An 8,317-nucleotide genomic window follows, 5' to 3' on the forward strand; every position below is an offset into this window, starting at 1 on the left:
CAATCATTGATATCACATACAACCGTGCACATATATCTGAGTTGTCCATCCCCATCTTATCAATCCTTGATATCACATACAACCGTGCATGTATATCTAAGTTGTCCATCCCCATCTTAACAATCCTTGATATCCCATACAACCGTGCACGTATATCTGAGTTGTCAATCCCCATCTTATCAATCATTGATATCACATACAACCGTGCACATATATCTGAGTTGTCCATCTCCATATTACCAATCCTTGATATCACATATAACCGTGCACGTATATCTGAGTTGTCCATCCCCATCTTATCAATCCTTGATATCACATACAACCGTGCATGTATATCTGAGTTGTCCATCCCCATCTTATCAATCCTTGATATCCCATACAACAGTGCACGTATATCTGAGTTGTCAATCCCCATCTTATCAATCATTGATATCACATACAACCGTGCACATATATCTGAGTTGTCAATCCCCATCTTATCAATCATTGATATCCCATACAACCGTGCACATATATCTGAGTTGTCCATCCCCATCTTATCAATCATTGATATCCCATACAACCGTGCATGTATATCTGAGTTGTCCATCCCCATCTTATCAATCATTGATATCACATACAACCGTGCACGTATATCTGAGTTGTCCATCCCCATCTTATCAATCCTTGATATCCCATACAACCGTGCACATATATCTGAGTTGTCAATCCCCATCTTATCAATCCTTGATATCACATACAACCGTGCACGTATATCTGAGTTGTCCATCCCCATCATATCAATCCTTGTTATCACATACAACCGTGCACGTATATCAGAGTTGTCCATCCCCATCTTATCGATCCTTGTTATCCCATACAACCGTGCATGTATATCTGAGTTGTCCATCCCCATCTTATCAATCCTTGATATCACATACAACCGAGCATGTATATCTGAGTTGTCCATCCCCCTCTTATTAATCATTGATATCACATACAACCGTGCATGTATATCTGAGTTGTCCATCCCTATCTTATCGATCCTTGTTATCCCATACAACCGTGCACGTATATCTGAGTTGTCAATCCCCATCTTATAAATCATTGATATCACATACAACCGTGCACGTTTATCTGAGTTGTCCATCCCCATCTTATTAATCCTTGATATCACATACAACCGTGCACGTATATCTGAGTTGTCCATCCCCATCATATCAATCCTTGTTATCACATACAACCGTGCACGTATATCTGAGTTGTCCATCCCCATCATATCAATCCTTGTTATCACATACAACCGTGCACGTATATCTGAGTTGTCCATCCCCATCTTATTAATCCTTGATATCACATACAACCGTGCACGTATATCTGAGTTGTCCATCCCCATCATATCAATCCTTGTTATCACATACAACCGTGCACGTATATCTGAGTTGTCCATCCCCATCATATCAATCCTTGTTATCACATACAACCGTGCACGTATATCTGAGTTGTCCATCCCCATCTTATTAATCCTTGTTATCACATACAACTGTGCACGTATATCTGAGTTGTCCATCCCCATCTTATCGATCCTTGTTATCCCATACAACCGTGCATGTATATCTGAGTTGTCCATCCCCATCTTATCAATCCTTGATATCACATACAACCGTGCATGTATATCTGAGTTGTCCATCCCCATCTTATCAATCATTGATATCACATACAACCGTGCACGTATATCTGAGTTGTCCATCCCCATCTTATCGATCCTTGTTATCCCATACAACCGCGCATGTACATCTGAGTTGTCCATCCCCATCTTATCAATCATTGATATCCCATACAACCGTGCATGTATATCTGAGTTGTCCATCTCCATCTTATCAATCATTGATATCACATACAACCGTGCATGTATATCTGAATTGTCCATCCCCATCTTATCAATCCTTGATATCACATACAACCGTGCATGTATATCTGAGTTGTCCATCCCCATCTTATCAATCATTGATATCACATACAACCGTGCATGTATATCTGAGTTGTCCATCCCCATCTTATCAATCATTGATATCACATACAACCGTGCACATATATCTGAGTTGTCCATCCCCATCTTATCAATCCTTGATATCACATACAACCGTGCACGTATATCTGAGTTGTCCATCCCCATCTTATCAATCCTTGATATCACATACAACCGTGCATGTATATCTGAGTTGTCCTTCCCCATCTTATCAATCATTGATATCACATACAACCGTGCATGTATATCTGAGTTGTCCATCCCCATCTTGTAAATCATTGATATCACATACAACCGTGCACGTATATCTGAGTTGTCCATCCCCATCTTATCAATCATTGATATCACATACAACCGTGCATGTATATCTGAGTTGTCCATCCCCATCTTATCAATCATTGATATCACATACAACCGTGCATGTATATCTGAGTTGTCCATCCCCATCTTATCAATCATTGATATCACATACAACCGTGCATGTATATCTGAGCTGTGCATCCCCATCTTATCAATCATCGATATCACATACAACCGTGCATGTATATCTGAGTTGTCCATCCCCCATCTTATCAATCATTGATATCACATACAACCGTGCACGTATATCTGAGTTGTCCATCCCCATCTTATCAATCATTGATATCACATACAACTGTGCATGTATATCTGAGTTGTCCATCCCCATCTTATCAATCATTGATATCACATACAACTGTGCACGTATATCTGAGTTGTCCATCCCCATCATATCAATCCTTGTTATCCCATACAACCGTGCATGTATATCTGAGTTGTCCATCCCCATCATATCAATCCTTGATATCCCATACAACCGTGCATGTATATCTGAGTTGTCAATCCCCACCTTATCGATCCTTGTTATCACATACAACCGTGCACGTATATCTGAGTTGTCCATCCCCATCTTATCGATCCTCGTTATCCCATACAACCGTGCACGTATATCTGAGTTGTCCATCCCCATCTTATCAATCATTGATATCCCATACAACCGTGCACGTATATCTGAGTTGTCCATCCCCATCTTATCAATCCTTGATATCACATACAACCGTGCACGTATATCTGAGTTGTCAATCCCCATCTTATCAATCATTGATATCACATACAACCGTGCACATATATCTGAGTTGTCCATCCCCATCTTATCAATCCTTGATATCACATACAACCGTGCATGTATATCTGAGTTGTCCATCCCCATCTTATCAATCCTTGATATCCCATACAACCGTGCACGTATATCTGAGTTGTCAATCCCCATCTTATCAATCATTGATATCACATACAACCGTGCACATATATCTGAGTTGTCCATCCCCATCTTATCAATCCTTGATATCACATACAACCGTGCACGTATATCTGAGTTGTCCATCCCCATCGTATCAATCATTGATATCACATACAACCGTGCACGTATATCTAAGTTGTCCATCCCCATCTTATCAATCCTTGATATCACATACAACCGTGCACGTATATCTGAGTTGTCCATCCCCATCTTATCAATCATTGATATCCCATACAACCGTGCACGTATATCTGAGTTGTCCATCCCCATCTTATCAATCCTTGATATCACATACAACCGTGCACATATATCTGAGTTGTCCATCCCCATCTTATCAATCCTTGATATCACATACAACCGTGCACATATATCTGAGTTGTCCATCCCCATCTTATCAATCCTTGATATCCCATACAACCGTGCACGTATATCTGAGTTGTCCATCCCCATCTTATCAATCCTTGATATCACATACAACCGTGCACGTATATCTGAGTTGTCCATCCCCATCTTATCAATCCTTGATATCACATACAACCGTGCATGTATATCTGAGTTGTCCATCCCATCTTATCAATCCTTGATATCCCATACAACCGTGCACGTATATCTGAGTTGTCAATCCCCATCTTATCAATCATTGATATCACATACAACCGTGCACATATATCTGAGTTGTCCATCCCCATCTTATCAATCCTTGATATCACATACAACCGTGCACGTATATCTGAGTTGTCCATCCCCATCGTATCAATCATTGATATCACATACAACCATGCACGTATATCTGAGTTGTCCATCCCCATCTTATCAATCTTTGATATCACATACAACCGTGCACGTATATCTGAGTTGTCCATCCCCATCTTATCAATCATTGATATCCCATACAACCGTGCACGTATATCTGAGTTGTCCATCCCCCATCTTATCAATCCTTGATATCACATACAACCGTGCACGTATATCTGAGTTGTCCATCCCCATCTTATCAATCCTTGATATCACATACAACCGTGCACATATATCTGAGTTGTCCATCCCCATCTTATCAATCCTTGATATCCCATACAACCGTGCACGTATATCTGAGTTGTCCATCCCCATCTTATCAATCCTTGATATCACATACAACCGTGCACGTATATCTGAGTTGTCCATCCCCATCTTATCAATCCTTGATATCACATACAACCGTGCATGTATATCTGAGTTGTCCATCCCCATCTTATCAATCCTTGATATCCCATACAACCGTGCACGTATATCTGAGTTGCCCATCCCCATCTTATCAATCCTTGATATCCCATACAACCGTGCACGTATATCTGAGTTGTCCATCCCCATCTTATCAATCATTGATATCACATACAACCGTGCATGTATATCTGAGCTGTCCATCCCCATCCTATCAATCCTTGATATCCCATACAACCGTGCACGTATATCTGAGTTGTCCATCCCCATCTTATCAATCCTTGATATCACATACAACTGTGCATGTATATCTAAGTTGTCCATCCCCTTCTTATCAATCCTTGATATCCCATACAACCGTGCACGTATATCTGAGTTGTCCATCCCCATCTTATCAATCCTTGATATCACATACAACCGTGCATGTATATCTGAGTTGTCCATCCCCATCTTATCAATCCTTGATATCCCATACAACCGTGCACGTATATCTGAGTTGTCAATCCCCATCTTATCAATCATTGATATCACATACAACCGTGCACATATATCTGAGTTGTCAATCCCCATCTTATCAATCATTGATATCCCATACAACCGTGCACATATATCTGAGTTGTCCATCCCCATCTTATCAATCATTGATATCCCATACAACCGTGCATGTATATCTGAGTTGTACATCCCCATCTTATCAATCATTGATATCACATACAACCGTGCACGTATATCTGAGTTGTCCATCCCCATCTTATCAATCCTTGATATCCCATACAACCGTGCACATATATCTGAGTTGTCAATCCCCATCTTATCAATCCTTGATATCACATACAACCGTGCATGTATATCTGAGTTGTCCATCCCCATCTTATCAATCATTGATATCCCATACAACCGTGCACGTATATCTGAGTTGTCCATCCCCATTTTATCAATCCTTGATATCACATACAACCGTGCACGTATATCTGAGTTGTCCATCCCCATCGTATCAATCATTGATATCACATACAACCGTGCACGTATATCTGAGTTGTCCATCCCCATCTTATCAATCCTTGATATCACATACAACCGTGCACGTATATCTGAGTTGTCCATCCCCATCTTATCAATCCTTGATATCACATACAACCGTGCAAGTATATCTGAGTTGTCCATCCCCATCTTATCAATCCTTGATTTCACATACAACCGTGCACGTATATCTGAGTTGTCCATCCCCATCTTATCAATCCTTGATATCACATACAACCGTGCACGTATGTCTGAGTTGTCCATCCCCATCTTATCAATCCTTGATATCACATACAACCGTGCATGTATATCTGAGTTGTCCATCCCCATCTTATCAATCCTTGATATCGCATACAACCGTGCACGTATATCTGAGTTGTCCATCCCCATCTTATAAATCATTGATATCACATACAACCGTGCATGTATATCTGAGCTGTCCATCCCCATCTTATCAATCCTTGATATCCCATACAACCGTGCACATATATCTGAGTTGTCCATCCCCATCTTATCAATCCTTGATATCACATACAACCGTGCACGTATATCTGAGTTGTCCATCCCCATCTTATCAATCCTTGATATCACATACAACCGTGCATGTATATCTGAGTTGTCCATCCCCATCTTATCAATCCTTGATATCCCATACAACCGTGCACGTATATCTGAGTTGTCAATCCCCCTCTTATCAATCATTGATATCACATACAACCGTGCACATATATCTGAGTTGTCCATCCCCATCTTATCAATCCTTGATATCCCATACAACCGTGCACGTATATCTGAGTTGTCAATCCCCATCTTATCAATCATTGATATCACATACAACCGTGCACATATATCTTAGTTGTCCATCCCCATCTTATCAATCCTTGATATCACATACAACCGTGCATGTATATCTGAGTTGTCCATCCCCATCTTATCAATCATTGATATCACATACAACCGTGCACATATATCTGAGTTGTCAATCCACATCTTATCAATCCTTGATATCACATACAACCGTGCACATATATCTGAGTTGTCCATCCCCATCTTATCAATCCTTGATATCACATACAACCGTGCATATATATCTGAGTTGTCCATCCCCATCTTATCAATCATTGATATCCCATACAACCGTGCACATATATCTGAGTTGTCCATCCCCATCTTATCAATCCTTGATATCACATACAACCGTGCACGTATATCTGAGTTGTCAATCCCCATCTTATCAATCATTGATATCACATACAACCGTGCACATATATCTGAGTTGTCCATCCCCATCTTATCAATCCTTGATATCACATACAACCGTGCATGTATATCTGAGTTGTCCATCCCCATCTTATCAATCCTTGATATCCCATACAACCGTGCACGTATATCTGAGTTGTCCATCCCCATCTTATCAATCCTTGATATCACATACAACCGTGCATATATATCTGAGTTGTCCATCCCCATCTTATCAATCATTGATATCCCATACAACCGTGCACATATATCTGAGTTGTCCATCCCCATCTTATCAATCCTTGATATCACATACAACCGTGCACGTATATCTGAGTTGTCAATCCCCATCTTATCAATCATTGATATCACATACAACCGTGCACATATATCTGAGTTGTCCATCCCCATCTTATCAATCCTTGATATCACATACAACCGTGCATGTATATCTGAGTTGTCCATCCCCATCTTATCAATCCTTGATATCCCATACAACCGTGCACGTATATCTGAGTTGTCAATCCCCATCTTATCAATCATTGATATCACATACAACCGTGCACATATATCTGAGTTGTCAATCCCCATCTTATCAATCCTTGATATCCCATACAACCGTGCACGTATATCTGAGTTGTCAATCCCCATCTTATCAATCCTTGATATCACATACAACCGTGCAAGTATATCTGAGTTGTCCATCCCCATCTTATCAATCCTTGATTTCACATACAACCGTGCACGTATATCTGAGTTGTCCATCCCCATCTTATCAATCCTTGATATCACATACAACCGTGCACGTATGTCTGAGTTGTCCATCCCCATCTTATCAATCCTTGATATCACATACAACCGTGCATGTATATCTGAGTTGTCCATCCCCATCTTATCAATCCTTGATATCGCATACAACCGTGCACGTATATCTGAGTTGTCCATCCCCATCTTATAATTCATTGATATCACATACAACCGTGCATGTATATCTGAGCTGTCCATCCCCATCTTATCAATCCTTGATATCCCATACAACCGTGCACGTATATCTGAGTTGTCCATCCCCATCTTATCAATCCTTGATATCACATACAACCGTGCACGTATATCTGAGTTGTCCATCCCCATCTTATCAATCCTTGATATCACATACAACCGTGCATGTATATCTGAGTTGTCCATCCCCATCTTATCAATCCTTGATATCCCATACAACCGTGCACGTATATCTGAGTTGTCAATCCCCCTCTTATCAATCATTGATATCACATACAACCGTGCACATATATCTGAGTTGTCCATCCCCATCTTATCAATCCTTGATATCCCATACAACCGTGCACGTATATCTGAGTTGTCAATCCCCATCTTATCAATCATTGATATCACATACAACCGTGCACATATATCTGAGTTGTCCATCCCCATCTTATCAATCCTTGATATCACATACAACCGTGCATGTATATCTGAGTTGTCCATCCCCATCTTATCAATCATTGATATCACATACAACCGTGCACATATAT

The sequence above is a fragment of the Saccoglossus kowalevskii genome, chromosome 13 (genome assembly GCF_978046115.1).
Source record: "Saccoglossus kowalevskii chromosome 13, keSacKowa6.1, whole genome shotgun sequence".
Taxonomy (NCBI): domain Eukaryota; kingdom Metazoa; phylum Hemichordata; class Enteropneusta; family Harrimaniidae; genus Saccoglossus; species Saccoglossus kowalevskii.